The sequence below is a fragment of the Symphalangus syndactylus genome, chromosome 3 (genome assembly GCF_028878055.3).
Source record: "Symphalangus syndactylus isolate Jambi chromosome 3, NHGRI_mSymSyn1-v2.1_pri, whole genome shotgun sequence".
Classification (NCBI taxonomy): Eukaryota; Metazoa; Chordata; class Mammalia; order Primates; family Hylobatidae; genus Symphalangus; species Symphalangus syndactylus.
In genome coordinates this window covers 139135090-139155596 of record NC_072425.2, presented here as the reverse complement: position 1 = coordinate 139155596, position 20507 = coordinate 139135090, and the positions used below count along the sequence as shown (strand labels likewise).

The window sequence follows — 20507 nt, the reverse complement described above, 5'->3', positions numbered from 1 at the left end:
AAATGGTTCAGATTCTAACCTTCCCACTACTTCCTTAATTATCTCAACAATTCTGGCAAGAGGAGGTTTGGGGGTGGAAAAAGATAACTCTAAAAGAATTAAATCATTATAGCTGTCAGGAAATCTGTCCTGGATTTTATATATTCCTGCATAATAATTCAAAATCTCTGGATTTTTACCGTATCTAAGATAAGTTCTTTTAAAGCATACCTCACAGCATCTTTTATACGCCCTTGCAGTGTAAACATGTAGAAACCATGGAATGTTTTTCTTTAATCTTGACATTTGGGAGAGCAAAGGAAACAACAAAAAGGAGAAAAGACGTGTTGAGTTTAGAATTGTGGCTATTTCTTATTGGTTCTAAACTTTTACTTTAATATTGCAGCAACACCAGTGTTCATTTCCTGTTAAACTCCAAGCCTACCTTTTGATTTTCAAATGTCCCTTAGGCTAATGTTTTCACTGAGGAATGAAATGAACAGGCAGAAACAATTAAGCGAGCAGATACAGTGAAAACGAACACCACACCGCACTTTCACAGAAATGGAAGTGTATGAAGGAATTCTGCCTGGAATTCGATCCCACAGCAACAAAGCTTTTGCTTCTTGTCATTTTTCTTCTGCCTACCCCCAGTGCACACCACTTCCCCTGTATGGGGAAAAAAAGATCTAGGCACACAAAGGAACTCCTAAATACTCACAGGCGTGGGAAATATTTTCTCTGCTTGTTACTAGTACAGGATAATCTCCAAGGAAGAAAATCAAGCTAGATATTCTACACTGCAAATGTCTCCCAAAGCCTGTTAAATGTTCACATATGTCTGTATGAAATTTGTAATATGGATTGTTTATATAGTCCTGATTAAGAGCATGAACATCATTAAAAAGGATACAGTCAGTTTGAGGACAGAAAATTATAAAGTCAGCTAAAACTGTTACCTACCAAAAAAGTACGGACTTTTGTTTTTAACTTAATCATCTGTGGCTCTTTAAAGAAAAAGATACACAAACAGCCAAAAGTGAGTTGTTAAAGAGCCTTCTAAATTCTATCAGGAATTAACAAAGAAGTAATTAACTCTACCCCAAACAAATCAGCCGTCACATGTTGATAGCATTTTTGTCCCTCTATGAAAGCTGTATCTTCTTTTTTAGTCCCACACTAAGAGATTTCACATTGCAAGAGCTTGGCATTCCTATTTTTGGATTGACTGTGTTAAAACGGGGTGCTATACTACACAAAGGAGACTGCATACAACATAGCAAGGTAAAGGGGCTTAAGGAGGAGGCATCATTGCATCCATTCTGGGAGAATCTATATTATTATCAGATACAACGCTTGTATGATTGATTCAAGATGAGCTCTGTCTGAACTCAAACTTTATTTCTAAAGACAGTATGCATTTGGAAATTGCCTTGTGAAACTGTCAGAATACAGAAAACACAAAGTTTAAACGTTTTGGATGCCTTCTGTAAGGTAAAGCAGTACCTCCGCAGTGAATCAGGAAGATGGACAGCATCCGTAAGATTATACTGAGTGGAAGGCATGATTTTTGTTTTTTATTGAATCCATCCCATAGTATTTTCCTAATAAAACACCTCTTGTAAACCAGGGTCTTTGTATTTTTGTTGTTGTTGTTACAGGATTTTTTTTTTAATACCAGTATAATAGTTTCACTCTACAATAGTGAAGATGGGAAGACAGTTGCTAATAAACATAAAACCGGTCATATAATGGCATTACAATGGATTTTTTATTTGAGACTCCAGGATGGGGTATATTTGTTACCCCAGCAAATAGCTGGTTACATGGAATTGACTTTATATAATAGGGAACATTTCTCTGAAAGAGAAGGCAACTTATATTGGTTAAAACACTAAACACCAACGCACTTCCTCTTTTTTGTTATTTATTCAAAAACGAAACAAATAAGAACATACCTATGTGGTGTCTAGACATCAGAACTTTCTAGTAAACCATCCTTGAAGGTGTTATAATACAGCCCTGAAGCAATGAAAAGGCACAAACGAATTTTCAGCAGTGCACGGAAGATGTAAGTGGAATAGGACAGTTTATCTATCTTATCTGCAGTTACCTACCACTGGCATCATTGAACTAAGAAAATTGAGACCATTTGGTCATCTTGCTTGCCTTTGCAACACAAAAAGATAAATCTTAAATATTCATAGATGTATTTACACATTTGCCAACACAGTTCATTCTTCAGATTATAGTGCTATATTTGTTAAATGTCTAAATGACCTTACGGGGAAAAAAAAAATAGGTAGCGGTAGCAGCAGGGAAAGAGTAATTAAACAGGAAAAACTTCACTAGGGTGGGTAGCACTAAACTTTGAAACTAGTCACCACTACAATTTGCAATCCTCTTTTGCTAGAGGTCCATTGTGGCCCCCTAAAAGAGGCTCCCAGAACCTGTGACTGTGACCTTGTTTGGAAAAATGTCTTTGCAGATACAGTTAAGCTAATGATCTCGAGAAGATATCGTCCTGGATAAGGGTGGAGCCTACGCCCAAAAACAAGATTACCTGAAAGAGAAAAGAAAGGGGGAAAACACACAGAGACACAGTCAGGGAGACCACATGAAGATGGAGGCAGAGACAGGAGTGATGAGCCTGCAAGCCAAGGAATGCCAAGGGCTGCCAGCAGCCACGAGAAGCTGAGAGACACAGAGAACGAGTCCTCTGCCAGAGCCTCCAGAAGGAACTAACCTTGTCAATACCTTGATTTCGGACTTCTGGACTCCAGAACTGTGAGAGAATATATTTCTGTTGTTTTAAGCCATTCATCTTGTAGTAATTGGTTACAATAGCCATGGGAAGCTAACACAGCGTCCTTCAACAATCAAAGCAAAAAAGGGGACCTATTAGCACATGGAGTGCAAGGGAGGAAAGAATGACTGAGCTGTTTGAAAGTGCAGCGGGACGTCATGAGCAACCAGAACTCAGGTCCAAATTCTGCCAGAACTCTCCCTCTGTGTTAGTCTATTCTCACACTGCTAATGAAGACATACCTGAGACTGGCTAATTTATTAAGGAAAGAAGTTCAATTGACTCACAGTTCTGCAGGGCTGCAGGGGGGACTCAGGAAACTTACAATCATGACGAAAGTGGAAGCAAACACATCCTTCTTCATGTGGCAGCAAGAAGTGCCGAGCCAAAGGCGGGAAAGCCCCTTATAAAACCATCAGGTTTCATGAGAACTCACTCACTATCACGAGCACAGCAGCATGGGGGTAACTGCCCCCACGATTCAATTATCTCCCACCAGGTCCCTACCAAGACATGTGGAGATTATGGGTATTACAATTCAAAATGAGATTTGGGTGGGGACACAGCCAAACCGTATCAGCCTCTTTCCTCTCTGCTTCACTGTCTGTCATTGAAAACTGGCATTCTTCACTTGGCAGCAAACATTGCCGCTAACATCGTTTGAGTTTTTTATTGTATGGCTTCAATCATCTCAGACATACTAACTTGCTTTCATATTTCCAAATTATCTGAAAGAATCTTACTTTCCTAATTTGGGTCATGTCTCACCCTGAACTAACCAACAGAGGCTAAGCTGCCAGGATCTTATAAAATATGACAGCTCCTAAGGAAACCACTTGAATGGGTGGAGGTGCTGGGCACCCAGGTGTCCATCACATGGGGTCTTTTCTGTCTGTGATACGATAGCCATTTTTTAAAGGACAACAGTGTGGCATTTGCAAACACATTTGTTTTGTGGACAAGATGTGCAAGTGAATCTGAGCTCTACCATTTACTGGAAGTGTGACATTAGCAAGTCACTTGGCCTTTCTGAGCTTTCTTATCTTGTTAAAAATGAGGATAGATTGTTTGATAAACACTCTACACCTAGAAGGATCTCAATAATGTTTGTTAATAATGGTCATAGAAGTATAGAACTTAAATGGACCTTAAAGACAGACAAGGTTAATCACCTTATTTTTGCAGATGAGATTTCAGAATTTAAGTTGGTGAGAAAACCAGGGCAAGAATTTAGGTTACTTAACTACCAGATTAGTGTTTCTTTGTTATTTTATATGATCTGCCCCTATCCCTGTGGATATAAAATAAGGTCTCATCCGAAAGGTGTTATTCAACTAAAGAAAAAGCAGCTTTCTTAGAACAGACACTGATATCAGGCTTTAGATTAGATATTAACACAGGGATAAAGGTGTCAAAAAAGAAAGACCAAAGAGTTGTGTTGGGAGTTAAAACATGAAGGACCCAGTCAAGTGCCTGCAAAATCTTGCCATTTTTGAGCCTATAAACAGTAATTATTTTGAGACAGCATTCACACAAATAAACCATGACGGGTTCAGACCCCTCTAATTATTAAGCCATCTTGTTTACATCCCTCTGTCCTGTGTTTCTTTTCCTTTGGCTATCCTTATTATATAAGTAAAAACAGTTAGAAAGAGCCTATTTGCCTCAGTTTGACAATGAGAAAATCAAGAGAAAGGTTTTTCCTTCTTTGGGCCAAGCTTTAGTGCTTGTAAGAACAATTGCTAATATGTCTAGTGACTATAGTTCTGCTCATTTTTATGCTTATAAAAGCCTGATGCTGAATGCCTATGTTTTTATAAGATCAACTTTGCTTTCAGATAACCCTCCTTCCTCCACCTCACAAAAACTCACAAGCTGCAACCCTTCTGATGTCCACTCCCACACAAACCAGCTTCAGGCCTTTTTTAAGGTAAAGTGCCATATTTATTGTAGCATTTATGAACTTCCTAATCGCCTAACATGTGTAAAACTGCACTAGTGTTTTTATTAGGCTCCTACCTATTTTTATGTGTCACTGATGAAGTGTTTGAATGTTTTGCCCAGTCTCATTTTTGTGCTAAACCTTATGATGTGACTTTTATTGCATGATTTTACATGGCAGTGGTGATTTTTAGGAATGCATATTTCATATTACCGTAGAATTGACTGTATCTTGTTGGGATATGAGTTATATAAGGAAATTCAATAGCCAAATATAATCATACTGTAACCCCTAAAATCTGCATTTTGCAACAGGTAAATGATAACTCAATAATAATTAAATCAACATTAATAATTTCTTTCTGCTTAAGGTTTACATCTTAACTGTATATTGGCCCAGGATTGCTTATGCATTTCATTTTACTTCTCGGTGAGTGGCAAACTACTCACAGTTCCCTGGATGCACCAAGTTCTCTTATGGCTCTTAGAACTCAACATTACTTTTGTTTATTAAATTCTCACTTTCCATCTTTGCCAGATTAATTTCTACTAATCATTTAGACTTTGGTTAAAATATCACTTCTTTCAGGAAGTCTTCCTGGCATTTATTTCTTCCTCAGTTTGGTTAACTGCCTCTTATACGTGCTCTCACAGCATTTTGTGCTTAGCTTTATCATAGTTTTTGCTACATTTGGAAGGAATTATTTGTCATTGCTTTTAGATCCCAACTTTCAAGTTAAGAGCTGTGCATTTTAATCCAAAATCTCCATGCCTAGGTCAGTACTGGCATGAAACAGACTCACAGAGTAATATTATCTGAAAATTATCTAAATAAATTAATGAAGATACTATTTCTTGAACTAGTTTATTATTTTCCTACTTCTAATTAGCAAAAATGAGCACAAGTTTGTGGATTAAAACAACAGAAACTATCTTACAGTTCTGGAGGTCAGAATTCTGACATGGATCTCACTGGGCTAAAATCAAGCTGTTGGCATGGCTGCATTCCTTCTGGAAACTCAAGTGAGAAATTCATTTTCTTGCGCTTTTCAGCTTCTAGAGGCCACACCTTGTTCAGAATTAATAGATCATATAAGTGTAAATTTATTTTCAGCTCTCAGTTCTTGTCTGGTGGAAGAAGGTGGGTTATCTGAAATGAGACAGAGTAACACCAGATGAGGTTGTGTTTGACCCATAATACAGGAGTGGATGCGGGTGAACTGAGCAGCTGGTAGATGTTTGAGGTGTGTTTGTGTGGTTCATTAATCTATTTGTTCATCTTTACACCAATACCACACTTTTCCAATTTCTATACTTTTTTTGTTTTTATGATATTGTAAATGGTATGTTTATAGTTTCATTTTTCAAGTTTTGATTGCTAGTATGTAGTAAAGCAATTGACTTTTGTATGTAGACATTGTATTCTGCGATAATGCTAAATCAGCTTATTAGGATTTTTTTAAAGACTCCTTAGAATTTTCTATATATTATGTCACCAGTAATTCAAAAGAGTTTTGCTCTTTTCTTTTCGGTCCTTATGCATTTGGTTTATTTATATTGTCTTATTTTACTGGCTGGGGACCTCTAGTACAAGGATGAGTAAGAGTGCTAAGAATGGACATCCTTGCTTTGTTTCCTAAGGGAAAAGCATTCAGTATTTTATAATTAAATATAATATTATTTCTATTTGTAAAAAATAAGTGGACTTTATCAGATTGAGAAAATTTTCTTCTATATCTAATTTTCTGGTGGTTACTATTATTGTTACTGCTATCATTATAGTTGGCTGTTGAATTTCATCAAATGCTTTTTCTTCAACTAATGAGATAATCAAGTGATTTTTCATTATTTTATCCTGCCAATATGTTTAATAACATTCATTTTATTTTGAGTGTTAAAACAGCTTTGGATTTCTGGTATAATCCCACTAGGTCATGATGTATTAGCCTTTTTATGTATTGCTGGATTTGGGCTGATCATATTTTCTTGAGGACTTCTGTATCTGTGTTATTGAAATGTATTAATCTGTAATTTTCTTTTTTTGTAATGTATGTGAATGGCTTGGTATCAAGTTAACACTGGCCTCATAAAATGAATTGGGAAGTGTTCCTTTCTTTTATATTTTTGAAAGAGTTTAAATACAGTTTGTATTATTTCTTTCTTAATTGTTTGATAGGCTTTACCAGTGAAGCCATCTAAGTTTGGAGTTTTCTTGTGGAAAGGTTTTAAAATTATGAATAAATTTGTTAATAGATATAGGGCTATTCTGATTTTTTATTTCTTCTTGTGTTAAGTTTAATAATTTGTATTCTTCAAGAGACTTGTTCTTTTAATATAAATTGCCAAATTTTTACTCACAAAGTTGTTAATAGTATTCACTTACTGTGTTTCTGGTTTGAGTAATCTATAATAATCTATAATAATATTTCCTTTTTCATTTGTAATATTGATAATTTATATTTTCTCTTTTTTTCTTAATGAGTATAGCTAGGAGGTATCAATTTTATTAATCTTTTTAAAGAATTAACTTTTTTTAGTTTTTCTATTATTTGTCAATTTTCTATTTAAGAAATATCTGCTCTTATCCTTATTATTTCCCTCCTCATTTTTACTTTGGATTGATTTATCCTTTCTGCTTTAACTCATCTTACAAATTTTGATATATCATATTTTTTATTTCATTTAGTTCAACATATTTTCTAATTTTCTTTTAATTTTGTATCTGACCTATGTCTTAGTAAGCATTTTAATTAATTTCCAGATATTGAAAGATTTTTCAAATACATTTTGCAATTGATTCTTAATTTAATCCTGTTGTGGTCAGAGAACATTCTCTAAATGATTTAAATTATTTTAAACATGTCTTATGGCCTAGCACAAGATTTATCTTGGTGAATGTTTTATGAACACTTGAAAAGAATGTAGATTTTCTGATTGTTGGGAATAGTGTTTTATAAACATACTTAGAATTGTGTTTGTTGATAGGATGATTTGAACCTTCTATATGGTTATTGATTTTACATCTAGTTATTCTGTCAACTGAGATAAGAGTGTTAAAACCTCCAACTATAATTTTGAATTTGTCTATTTCTCTTTTTTGTTCTATTTATTTATGCTTTATGAATTTTGATGCTCTGTTATTAGATGCATGCACTGTTATGATTACTGTGGCTTCTTTATAATTTGACACTTTTGTCATTATGAAATATCCCTCTTTATCTCTGGTAAAACTAGTTTTCCTGAAGTCCGCTTTGTCTAATATAATTAGAGCTACTCCATCCTTCTTAGAATTAGTGTTTTCATAGTATACCTTTCTCCAATCATTTTCATTTCTAAGCTAAATACGTCTTTACATTATATGTGAGTCTCTTGTAAATAGCACATATTTGGCGATGCTTTTTAATAAGGTCTCACAGTTTCACCTTTTAGTAAAATATTTGGTTCATTTACATTTAATGTATTTATTAAAATAGTTGGACTAAAGACTTCCATACTGCTGTTTGTTTGATATTTTTCCCATATGTATTTTATTCTTTTTACCCCCTTTTCTGACTAATTTTAGATTATTTCTTACTATTCCATTTTACATCTCCTATTGGTTATATATAAATATATATATATATATATCACTGTATTTTTTAATGTTATTTTTAATGGTTGTTATAGGACTTAGCATATGGATCTTTTACTTATCATAGTCTGCCTTCCATTGATACTAGCCCACTGTTTGTAAAACACAAGGAAATCAAAAGTTTCCCCTCCTGTACTTTTTTTTTATTTTTGTCACACATTTAACTTCTACATATTTAAAGAAACCTCACAATTGATTGGTATTATTTTTTCTTTAAACAATGAATTATCTTTCAAAAAATTAAAAAACAAAAACATATTATATATTTACCTATATAGTGGCTATTCCAAATGCTTTTTATTCCTTTATGAACTGAATTTCCATCTGAAATTATTTTCCTTCAACCTTAAAAGTTTCCTTTGACATTTCTTGTAACGCAGGCCAGCTGGTGACAAATTTTTAGTTCTTTTATTAATTGTTTTGGTCAAAAAAATGTATCATGAAGACTCAGGCACTAAAATATGTCAAAATTTTCTAGCTAATATTCAAAGAAAGCTGTCTAACATCCAATCATGTGTAATTTTACTGAGAAAAATAAATGAAGAAAGCAGAAAAAAAGTAGTTTTATTTTCTCTTCATTTTGGAGTAGTAGTTTTCACTGGATATTGATTGTTGACAGTTTCCTTCTAGCACTTAAAAATTGTCCTTCTATTGTCTTTTCACCTGCACTGTTTTTAATGAGAAGTCAGTAGTTTTTCTTACGATTGTTTTTGCTGTGTGTAATGTGTCTATTTTCTCTGTCTTCTTTTAATAGTTTTCTTACTATTACTGACTTTCAGCTAATGAGTGATGATATGCTTTGGAGTTATTTTCTACAGATTTATCCTTCTTGGAATTTATTAAGCTTTTTTGGATCTCTGAGTGTATAGTTTTTATCAAATCTAGAAAATCTTCAACCACCATCATTTCAAACATTTTTCTGCTCTCCTCCTCTTGTCTCTCCCTCTAGTATGCCAAGTCCATGCATGTAATTAGATATTGTCACAGGTCATTGAGGTTCAGTAAATTTTTTTCCGTCCACTTAACTCTCTGCTTCAGTTTGACTTATTTCTATTTTTCTGTTCACATTCATTGATCTTTTCTTTTGCTGTTAAACTCGTCCAGGGAAATTTTCATTTCATGTATGTTTTAGAGGGGAGAACAAAGTTCTATGATTTGTTTTTTATTCTTCTACTTTATTGCATTATTTTATTTTATTTTATTTTTAGAGATGACATCTTGCTACGTTGACTAGGTTGGTCTAAAACTCCTGGCCTCAAGTGATCCTCCCAGTTTGGTTTCCCAAAGTGCTGAAATTACAGGTGTGAGCCACCACACCCAGCTGAGGATTTTTTTTCTTTTATGTTCTTTTATAAAATTTCCATTCTCTATTCTATTTCTCTACTTGTTTCCTCACTTTATTCACATTTCCCTTTAAATCTTTAACATAGTAATATTAGTTGTTTTAAAGTTATTTTCTATTAATTCCATTATCTCTTTCTTTTCTGAGTTTGTTTCTATTCTTCTGCTGTGGTCTTTATACATCAAGTAATTCCTGATTTTGTGCTGAACGTTATAGTTCCTATGGTGTCTGATTTTAGTCTCCTTCTTAATAGAGTGTTAAGTTTTGTTCCAGAAAGCAGTTAAATTAAACCATCTTGATTCTTTTGAGCCTTAGTAAAATTTTGTTAGAATAGGCCTAGAGTAGCCTTTACTCTAGGGATAAATTTGTCCTTCTAAGGCATGGCCTTTCTGGACTCTCTACTAAGCACTGTGGGTGTTTAGAGAGGTCTCTGCTCTCTAACTGGTGGGAACTTAAATGTCTCTCGGCCTGTGCAGGCTATAGTACTTGTTCTATTCACAGCTCCTCAGTAGTTTTTCTTCCTCTAGTAGCTGTCTTTGCTCAGTAGTTTTTCTATGCTGGACCTCACGTTTTCTTGGCCTGCCCATGTAAAGCTGTGTTTCCAGTCAAACACTCAAGGGTCCTCAATATAGATTTCTGAAGCTCCTGCTCTGTACAGCTCCCTTTTATTTGGACCCTGACTCATACATTCTAGCAAATACTGGAGCTCCAAATTCTGTTCTTTTTCCTCTTAGCCCAAAAAAATGACCACTGTGCTCTGGGTTTCCTCTCCTTCCACTGCAGTTCAGAAAATGCCTCCAAACAGAAAGCCAGAGAGATTGTTGAGCTAACTTTTTTTAGTTTTCTTCACGCAGTAATCACTATTTTGCATTGCCTATTGTACAACATCTTAAAATGGTTATTTCATGTACTTTGTCCAATTTTATAGTTATTTATGACAGGAAAATTAGTTGCGTATCAGTTACTCTGTCATCATTGGTAAGCAGGTATTTTAATGCAAACCATTTTAGTTGTCAAGTTCTTTGAAGAATAGGTCTGGATGCTTTTCTTCATAATCAGAGATACCACCTTAGTAATTGCACTCCAGTAAGTTTGTTGTACATATGTAAGTTAGTTTTAATGTATGTGTAGAAATGTGTGTGTGTAGAACATAATGAGGTTTCAGTAATCACATGAGGTAGCAGTCATTTACTTTTATGCATGCAACTTCCTTGTCAATTTCATGTTTTATGTCAGTTTTCCTAGTTTGGATCTTACTTAGCCCTGTGAGAACTGTAGCTAGAAGAACCAAAATGAAAGCATACTTTGTCTATTTTCCTTTAATTCTAAACTACATTACTTTTTAGAGTGTTATTCACCCAAGGTAAAGGATAATTCTGTTGGTGAGAGAGCTAACTAGAGTCAATTATACTGTATTAGACTTGGCAGACTTTACACGAACTGCAATGTAAAAGTAGGTTTGTTTGTTCTCCGTATTCGTATAGTTGATTCAGAAAGAACATTGTTCACAGTATTTGTGAGATGTCAAATGTACTGTTCAAGTCAATGGAACAAAAATGGGTCTATGATTCACATGTAGTTTTATTCAAGTAGTACAATTTCTGTGCATTAACTTGTAAACAAAAATGTATTCATAAATTTAAGCCAAATTTTATCTGGTACTATTTTGAACTTGATTTCTATAGTACAGATACACACAGCAGTTTGCCTTAAGAGTTCCTCTAGTGTACATTGTAATTAGGCTTTGTATATGTGGAGTCCCTAGTAACACCCTGGTAGATGTGATCAAAACCAAGGTTGCAAATGTATAGACTTCTGTGATAATATAAATACAAATATTTATTGGGTGTCATTTATGTTTCTACTCCCTCAACAGACGCATTTTGAATACCAGGTACTGTGTTAGGTGCTGGAAAAAAACATGATTTTAGGTACATTGTAGAATGTGTTTTAGAGAAAGCCTATGTCTTATCAAGATGTAAATATAAATAACTATTTTCACTATTTACACACTGCATAAACCAAGAATTTGAAAACTCATCTTCCTAACCTCCTATTTCAGGAACACAAAGCCATCACTCATCCCCCACACACAAAAAAATCACCTAGCCAATGAGAATTTCCTCTTTCAAAAAATTAAAGCAGCATTGGTAGTAGTCATTACTATGTTTTATACCTGCTAACCTTAAGATCAGTCTCAGCCGCAAGTAAACGCTGTGGGTTATGTTTCTTCTTTTTTTCACTTGTGGTTCTTTTTTGTTTGTTTTATTTGATTTTGTTTTTAGGTCATAATTTCCTTGGCCTAAGTAAAGGATGAAGGAGTTCGCTACTTGGGGATCTTTTTACTTAATGCTACATGGAATCAGTCTCAGTTTGTACATAGCTTCTAAGAATTATTGTTAAGAGCTAAGTTAATTTTCTATTGTAGTGGTAATGTATTACATCATATACAATAGAAGATCTCTCAGTGATAGTCTACAGGATTTCTCATCAGATGCATCTGTTAATTAGTTAATTTTTCTAAGGCATTTTCAAAATTGAAGAAAGAAGATAATTCATTTTTAGCAGCATTGGAGTGTCTTTCTTCATGCAGACTGGAAGTATACTTTGAATCATAGTCATAGATTTTATTGCAGCCGGCACTTGAAGCTTGTATGAGAAGCAAGTGCAGATCAATTTTTGTTATTCTCGTCTAAAATTACATAAAGGCCGAGTTGTACTCTGGAGATTAACTAGCTTTATCAATAGCAAATGTCTTCCTTCACCTGAGATTAGCGAGAATTCAGACTTGGTCAAGCTACTTTTATATCTGTTCTGCATGGCACATTTGATAGACAGCATCTTACCAAAAAATATAGATGTGTCCTTGGTATTTAACATTTTTGATGAGAAATTGCATCCAGACATTTTAAATATAAAAACTGTAAGTGTATTAAAAATAACAACTATAGATATGCTATGTATTGCATATTCTTTTCTTTCTCCTGAAATAAATCTTTGATATCTGAGGATGTGTGTATGTAATTAAAAACGGCTACAGACACACACACACACACACACACAAATATAAATCTAAGGATTTTAAAATTCTGTTAAAGTTTTTTTTACCCATGAAGCTTCAAATGTCCAAGCTATGTCATATCAAAATGAAAGAAATGCAACTTATCAAAAAGTAATAGGTTTTAGTAATCAATTTCATTCATGAAATTTTATTTGGCTGATTTTTTTACAATATGACCAATTGTTTTGACATGATATAGACATTTTGAAAAAATGTGTTTGCTTGTAATTGTTAAATGATTAACTTTGTATGTAACATATATTAATTTTATATTTTAAAAAATTCTGGATTCTTAAAAGTTGTTATTTATCCAGCTCCAGCATAAGAACTTTATTTGAAATCAGCTATAGCAGAATGATGCCACACAATTCTTTAGTCTTGAAAGGACAGCTAACAACAGAATTATTTCATTTTAGTGCAAGCAGGAGAGTTTCTCAGAGACAGATGGAGTTCCGTAGAGACTGTCAATGGGTAAGGTCTACTTAGGAATTTAAAAATAAAAATAACAAAAGGGATATTTTCTTCAGAATAACTGAGAAAAATAAAGCTACTTTCTATGAAATCAAAGGAAAGAGCAGGTTAAAAAACATACTAACATAGGATTCTTAATCAGATTTTGTTTAAAAACTACCTGAGCTGAGCATTGTGAGAGTGTCACACTAAAGTTATTCATAAACACACAAAAAAGGTACACTTTCTGTGTTTTATTCATATTTCATTTGTTTAATATTTTAGTGTTTTTAAAATATCAATGTATTTTGATAATATGTTTTAATTTTAAAATAATGTTACATATGTTAAATTATACTAACCTATTTAGTATGTTCAGTCTACTTGGAAACTATGCACAGGAAAATGTGGTTGTTTTAGGGCCCCTTCACTTTAATCTTCAACTTGTGATGAATGTTGTCCAAGTATACTCATAATTTTTTATTTAACCACTATCATACAAATAGTATCTTTAAGCAATAGTTTTTTAAAAAATTTTACTTTTTTTATTTCTAGGAGCTTTCCAATAGTGTTAAAGAAATAACGACTGTCATTAGTATTTGTGGATCTTCATGTATGGTGGAGGGTAACTAGTTATCCTGATTTGCCTGGGCCTGAAAAGTTTCCTGGAATGTGAGGCTTGCAGAGCTAAAATGGGAAGAGTCCCAGGCAAATCAGGGCAGGTAATCCCCCTAAATGACAGACACTGACTTAAGTGGCTAATACAAGTACAGCTAACATTTATTGAAGTCTTAAATGTCAGGCATGGGGCTAAGCACATTGGGTCTTTTTTTTTTTTATTATACCTTAAGTTTTAGGGTACATGTGCGCAACGTGCAGGTTTGTTACATATGTTTACATGTGCCATGTTGTTGTGCTGCGCCCATTAACTCGTCATTTAACATTAGGTGTATCTCCTAATGCTATCCCTCCCCGCTACCCCCACCCCACAACAGGCCCTGGTGTGTGATGTTCCCCTTCCTGTGTCCATGTGTTCTCATTGTTCAATTCCCACCTATGAGTGAGAACATGCGGTGTTTGGTTTTTTGTCCGTGCGATAGTTTGCTGAGAATGATGGTTTCCAGCTTCATCCATATCCCTACAAAGGACATGAACTCATCATTTTTTATGGCTGCATAGTATTCCACAGTGTATATGTGCCACATTTTCTTAATCCAGTCTATCATTGTTGGACATTTAGGTTGGTTCCAAGTCTTTGCTATTGTGAATAGTGGTGCAATAAACATACATGTGCATGTGTCTTTATAGCAGCATGATTTATAATCCTTTGGGTATATACCCAGTAATGGGATGGCTGGGTCAAATGGTATTTCTAGTTCTAGATCCCTGAGGAATCGCCACACCATCTTCCACAATGGTTGAACTAGTTTACACTCCCACCAACGGTGTAAAAGTGTTCCTATTTCTCCACCTCCTCTCCAGCACCTGTTGTTCCTGACTTTTTAATGATCGCCATTCTAAGTGGTGTGAGATGGTATCTCATTGTGGTTTTGATTTGCATTTCTCTGCAAGTGATGATGAGCATTTTTTCATGTGTCTTTTTGCTGCATAAATGTCTTCTTTTGAGAAGTGTCTGTTCATATCCTTCGCCCAATTTTTGATGGGGTTGTTTGTTTTTTTCTTGTAAATTTGTTGGAGTTCATTGTAGATTCTGGATATTAGCCCTTTGTCAGATGGGTAGACTGCAAAAATTTCTCCCATTCTGTAGGTTGCCTGTTCACTCTGATGGTAGTTTCTTTTGCTGTGTAGAAGCTCTTTAGTTTAATTAGATCCCATTTGTCAATTTTGGCTTTTGTTGCCATTGCTTTTGATGTTTTAGACATGAAATCCTTGCCCATGCCTATGTCCTGAATGGTATTGCCTAGGTTTTCTTCTAGGGTTTTTATGGTTTTAGGTCTAACATTCAAGTCTTTAATCCATCCTGAATTAATTTTTGTATAAGGTGTAAGGAAGGGATCCAGTTTCAGCTTTCTACGTATGGCTAGCCAGTTTTCCCAGCACCATTTATTAAATAGGGAATCCTTTCCCCATTTCTTGTTTTTGTCAGGTTTGTCAACAATCAGATAGTTGTAGATATGCGGCATTATTTCTGAGAGCTCTGTTCTATTCCATTGGTCTATATCTCTCTTTTGGTACCAGTATTGGTTACTGTAGCCTTGTAGTATAGTTTGAAGTCAGGTAGCATGATGCCTCCAGCTTTGTTCTTTTGGCTTAGGATTGACTTGGCAATGTGGGCTCTTTTTTGGTTCCATATGAACTTTAAAGTAGTCTTTTCCAATTCTGTGAAGAAAGTCATTGGTAGCTTGATGGGGATGGCACTGAGTCCATGAATTACCTTGGGTAGTATGGACATTTTCACGATATTGATTCTTCCTACCCATGAGCATGGAATGTTCTTTTATTTAATCCTCATGACAGTTCTTTGAGGTAGGTGCTAAATTTCATCTCATTTTGTAGATGAGGAAACTGAGTCACAGTCAATTGTAAAACATAGGTTTGATTAACACATGCACATTGAATATACCAGAATATATGTTCTTCTAAACCAGTATTTCTTCTTATGTCTTAGTATGACTTAAACAATATTGTTTTATAGTAGGCTTAATAAGGGATTAGACTTTAAATGTAGACTTTAAAGGGAACTGTTTCAGATATCTACAATGAAAACTATAAAACACTGATTTAAGGAATCACACAAAAAAATTTAAGAAGAAAAAATTTAAGAAATACCCCCAAAATTTAAGAAGACACACAAAAAATCGAAAGAGATTTTATTTTCATAGATTGAAATAATCAATATTGTTAAAATATCCATATTTCACAAAGCAATCTACAAATTTAATGTAATCCCTATCAAAATATAAATAACATTCTTCACAGAAATAGAAAAAAAATCCTAAAATTTATATGGAACCACAAAAGACCCAGAATAGTCAAAGCTATCCTAAGCAGAAAGAATAAAACTGGAGGAATCACATTACCTGACTTTAAATTATACTACAGAGCTATAGTAACTAAAACACCATGGTACTGGCTTAAAACTAACACATAGATCAGTGGAACAACATAGAGGATGCAGAGATAAATGCATACATCTACAGTGAACTTCTTTTTGACAAAGGTGCCGAGAACATACATTGGGGAGGGGACAGTCTCTTCAGTAAATGGTGCTGGGAAAACTGGATATCTATATGCAAAAGAATGAAACTAGAACTCTTTCTCTTGCCATATGCAAAAATCAAATCAAAATGGATTAAAGACTTAAATATAAGACTTCAAACTATGAAACTACTAAAATAAAACACTGGGAAAACTCTCCAGGACAATGGACTGTGCAAAGATTTCTTGAATAGTACCCCCACAAACACAAGCAACCAAAGCAAAAATGGACAAATGAGACCACATCACATTAAAAGGCTCCTGCACAGCACAGGAAAATATCAACAAAGTGAAGAGACAATCCACAGAATGGGAGAAAATACTTGCAAACTACCCATCTGACCAAGGATTAGTAACCAGAATATATAAAGAGCTCAAACAGCCCTATCGAAAAAAAATCTAATGACATGATTAAAAAATGGACAAAAGATTTGAATAGACATTTCTCCAAAGAAGACATAAAAATGGCAAACAGGCATATAAAAATTTGTTCAACATCATAATCATCAGAGAAATGCAAATCAAAACTACAATTAGATAGCATCTCACCTCAGTTAAAATTACTTATATCCAAAAGACAGGCAATAACAAATGCTGGTGAGGATGTGGAGAAAAGGGAACCCTCACCCACTACTGGTAGGAATGTAAATTAGTACAATCACAGTTTGGAGGTTCCTCAAAAAACTGAAAATAGAGCTCCATTATAATCCAGCAATCCCACTGCTGGGTGTACACCCCAAAGAAAGAAAATTAATATATTGTTCTGATATCTGCACTTCTATGTTTATTGCAGCACTATTCATAATAGCCAAGATTTGGAAGCAACCTAAGTGTCCATCAACTGATGAATGGATAAAGAAAATGTGGTATATATACATGATGGAGTACTATTCAGCCATGTAAAAGAATGAGATCTCGTTACTTGCAACAACATGGTTGGACCTAAAGATCATTAATGTTAAGTGAAATAAGCCTGCACAGAAGGGCAAACTTTGCATATTCTCACTTATTTGTGGGTGTTGAAAATTAAAACAATTGAACCCATGGAGATAGAGAGTAGAAGGATGGTTACCAGAGGCTGGGAAAGGTAGTGGGAAGAGTGTGTGTGTGTGTGTGTGTGTGTTTGGGGAACGGGGGCAAGTGGGGAGGATTAATAGGTACAAAAAATAGTTAGAAAGAATGAGTAAGAACTAGTATTTGCTAGCACAACAGGGTAACTATAGTCAAATATAATTTAATAGTACATTTTAAAATAACTGAAAGAATATAATTGGATTGTTTGTAACACAAAGGATAAATGTTTGAGGTGATGGATACCCCATTTACCATGATGTGATTATTATGCATTGCACGCCTGTTTCAAAACATCTCATGTAACCCATAAATATATGTACACCTATTATGTACCCATAAAAATTGAAATTAATAAGAGACTTGTTTTAGCATACAGGAGGATCATCCATTGGAACAATGTACGGTAACTTTGGTGAAACTGACTCTGTTCTTATAGTATTAAGTCGAACAGAGATGAAAAAAACCAGCTGTTTTTAGGAACTTGAGGGCAATTCACCTTGGTGTAGGAAAGTCAAATTTATTTCTAATATTTACTTTGAACATAAGAGACAGAAAAAACCTAAACCATACATTTTACTGGGTTCACTGTGCTTCACTTTTTTTAGGGCTATGAGAGAGGACTTCATGTAGTTGAGGCATGAAGGAGAAGGGGGGATTTGGTGTGCTCTGTGAGAGAGGAGTGAGTCTGGAGAGAAGAATGGCAGGAAGTTACTGAAACAGCTGCATGGGCTGGAGTAAGGGTCATGAAAGCAGCAAATGCTCCTTCAGTGTCTTGCAAGATCCAATAGTCTGAATGTGGTGGTCTGGGGTTCCTCTTCTCTCTCACCTGCCTGTAAGCCTTAGCAGAATCTGATGCTTGAGCATAATATCTAAAAAGTATTATGGCTATTATCATGTGGTTACATGTTAACTCAGTTAAATACTGAATTGGGTGGCAGGATTGACAAGGAAAGTTTTGAGATCCATACAAGGAACAGGGTTTTTCCCAATCAGGCCTGATAGGAAGCTTGACTCACACTTTTGTAGGTGGGGTTCTCTGCCATGGCTGTCAGATAAGTACAAAGACAAAGAAACAAACTTGGAAAAACACAGGGATGTATTATCTGTCACCTCTGTTCCTTCAAGCCAATTTGACGTTCAAATACTCAAATGCAGATTGTCAGCATTTTTCAGATGAACTACAACAAAGAAGAAATGAATGAATGGACAATGAAATGTGGTATATACATATAATGGAATACCATTCAGCCTTTAAAAGGAAGGAAATTCTGACATATGCTACAACATGCATGAATCTTGAAGACATTATGCTAAGTGAAATAAGCCAGTTACGAAAAAGACAAATGCTATATGAGTCCACTTATAGGAGGTACTTACAGTGGTCAAATTCACAAAGACACAAGGTACAAATGTGGGTTCCAGGGACTGGGGATGGAAGGAATGGGGAGTTAGTGTTTCATGCGGATTGAGTTTCAGTTTTGCAAAATGAAAAGAGTTGTGGAGATGAATGGTGGTGACGGTTGCACAACAATGGGAATGTAATTAATGCTACTGAACCATACACTCAAAAATGGTTAAGATGATACACTTTATGCTATGCGTATTTTACCACAATTTTGTTTTTGTTTTTTTGTTTTTTTTTATTTGAGACGAAGTCTCGCTCTTGTCCCCCACGCTGGAGTGCAATGGCGCGATCTCGGCTCACTGCAACTTTCGCCTCCCAGGTTCAAGTGATTCTCCTGCCTCAACCTCCCTAGTAGCTGGGATTACAGGCATCTGCACCATGCCCGGCTAATTTTTGTATTTTTAATAGAAACGGGATTTCACCATGTTGGCCAGGCTGGTCTTGAACTCCTGACCTCGTGATCTGCCCTCCTCGGCCTCCCAAAGTGCTGGAATTACAGGCGTGAGGCACCGTGCGCGGCCCAAAATTTTTTTTTTTTTAAATAAGAGAAGAGGCTGGGCATGGTGGGTGGCTCACCTCTGTAATCCCAGCACTTTGGGAGGCTGAGGTGGACGGATTACTTGAGGTCAAGGGTTTGAGACAAGCCTGGCCAACATCGTGAAACCCCATCGGTACTAAAGATACAAAAATTAGCTAGGCGTGCTGGCAGGCACCTGTAATCCCAGCTACTCAGGAGGCTGAGACAGGAGAATTGCTTGAACCCAGGGGCAGAAATTGCAGTGAACCGAGATTGTGCCACTGCACTCCAGCCTGGGTGACAGAGCGAGACCCCATCTCGAAAAAAATAAAATAAAATAAATAAATAAGAGAAGAAAAGAACCCTTAGGCTTTTCTATGTGCACGATTTCCCTCACCATCTAAACAGCCCTTCTATTTTTGTTTTTGCTCTGATAACAGCTCTTACTAAATGGTTAAACAAGTCCTTGATATGACTTCTTCAGGTTTTTCTTCTGTAAAATGGGAATAATCTTTCTTATTATGCAAGTGCTTCTTTTGAGGTATAATTGGACCTTCTCTTAAACATCAGCTGAATAAGACTCATCTCTTCTCTTCTTTATCTGCTTCCACACTCAAAAAATAAAGAGGGAAAATTTAATCACAAAGCCAGAATGTGTTACAAGAAGTGCTGCTATGAGTTAGATTTTTCCTGCAGTACTTAGGGCCAATGGAAAGTGACTGCAGGACTGAGATGGATTTACCAGGAAACTACGCTGAAACTCATGATATACGCGTCACCAATGATCAGGACATCTTACTAAACTAGTGGCTTTCATGCCCTGCGGAAAGGCCTGGGAAAGTTGTGATTTCCCCAGAATTACTGACTTCACTTCTCAGATACCTTTTACAAAATCCCATGTATGGTAAAGTCTTTGTACCCATATCCCAAACAGTGTCCTTATTTGAGAATCAATCACTGAGGCAATGAGTAGAGGCACCAAGGCAGAGTGTTGAAGAACTCTGAAGCCAGAAAGACTTAGTTATGAATCCCTGCTCTGTCATTCACCAGCTACGGGTCCTTGTCCATGTTACTAAATCTGT

The 20507-nt window shown here is 35.3% G+C and overlaps 1 long non-coding RNA gene across 11 annotated transcripts in view; it reads left to right on the top strand.

Moving 5' to 3' along the window:
• LOC129479792 (uncharacterized) overlaps nt 1-20507 on the top strand; it is a 337809-nt gene that overhangs the window by 297400 nt on the left and 19902 nt on the right. For 3 of the 11 annotated variants that reach the window (XR_010120112.1, XR_008656786.2, XR_008656789.2), the window contains 2 exons: nt 2468-2766; nt 4624-4715. The exons of 7 other annotated variants lie outside the window; for them this stretch is intronic. This is a non-coding gene — a long non-coding RNA (uncharacterized lncRNA). The remainder of the gene's footprint in view (nt 1-2467; nt 2767-4623; nt 4716-20507) is intronic. One more of the 11 variants, XR_008656790.2, reaches the window with a different exon arrangement.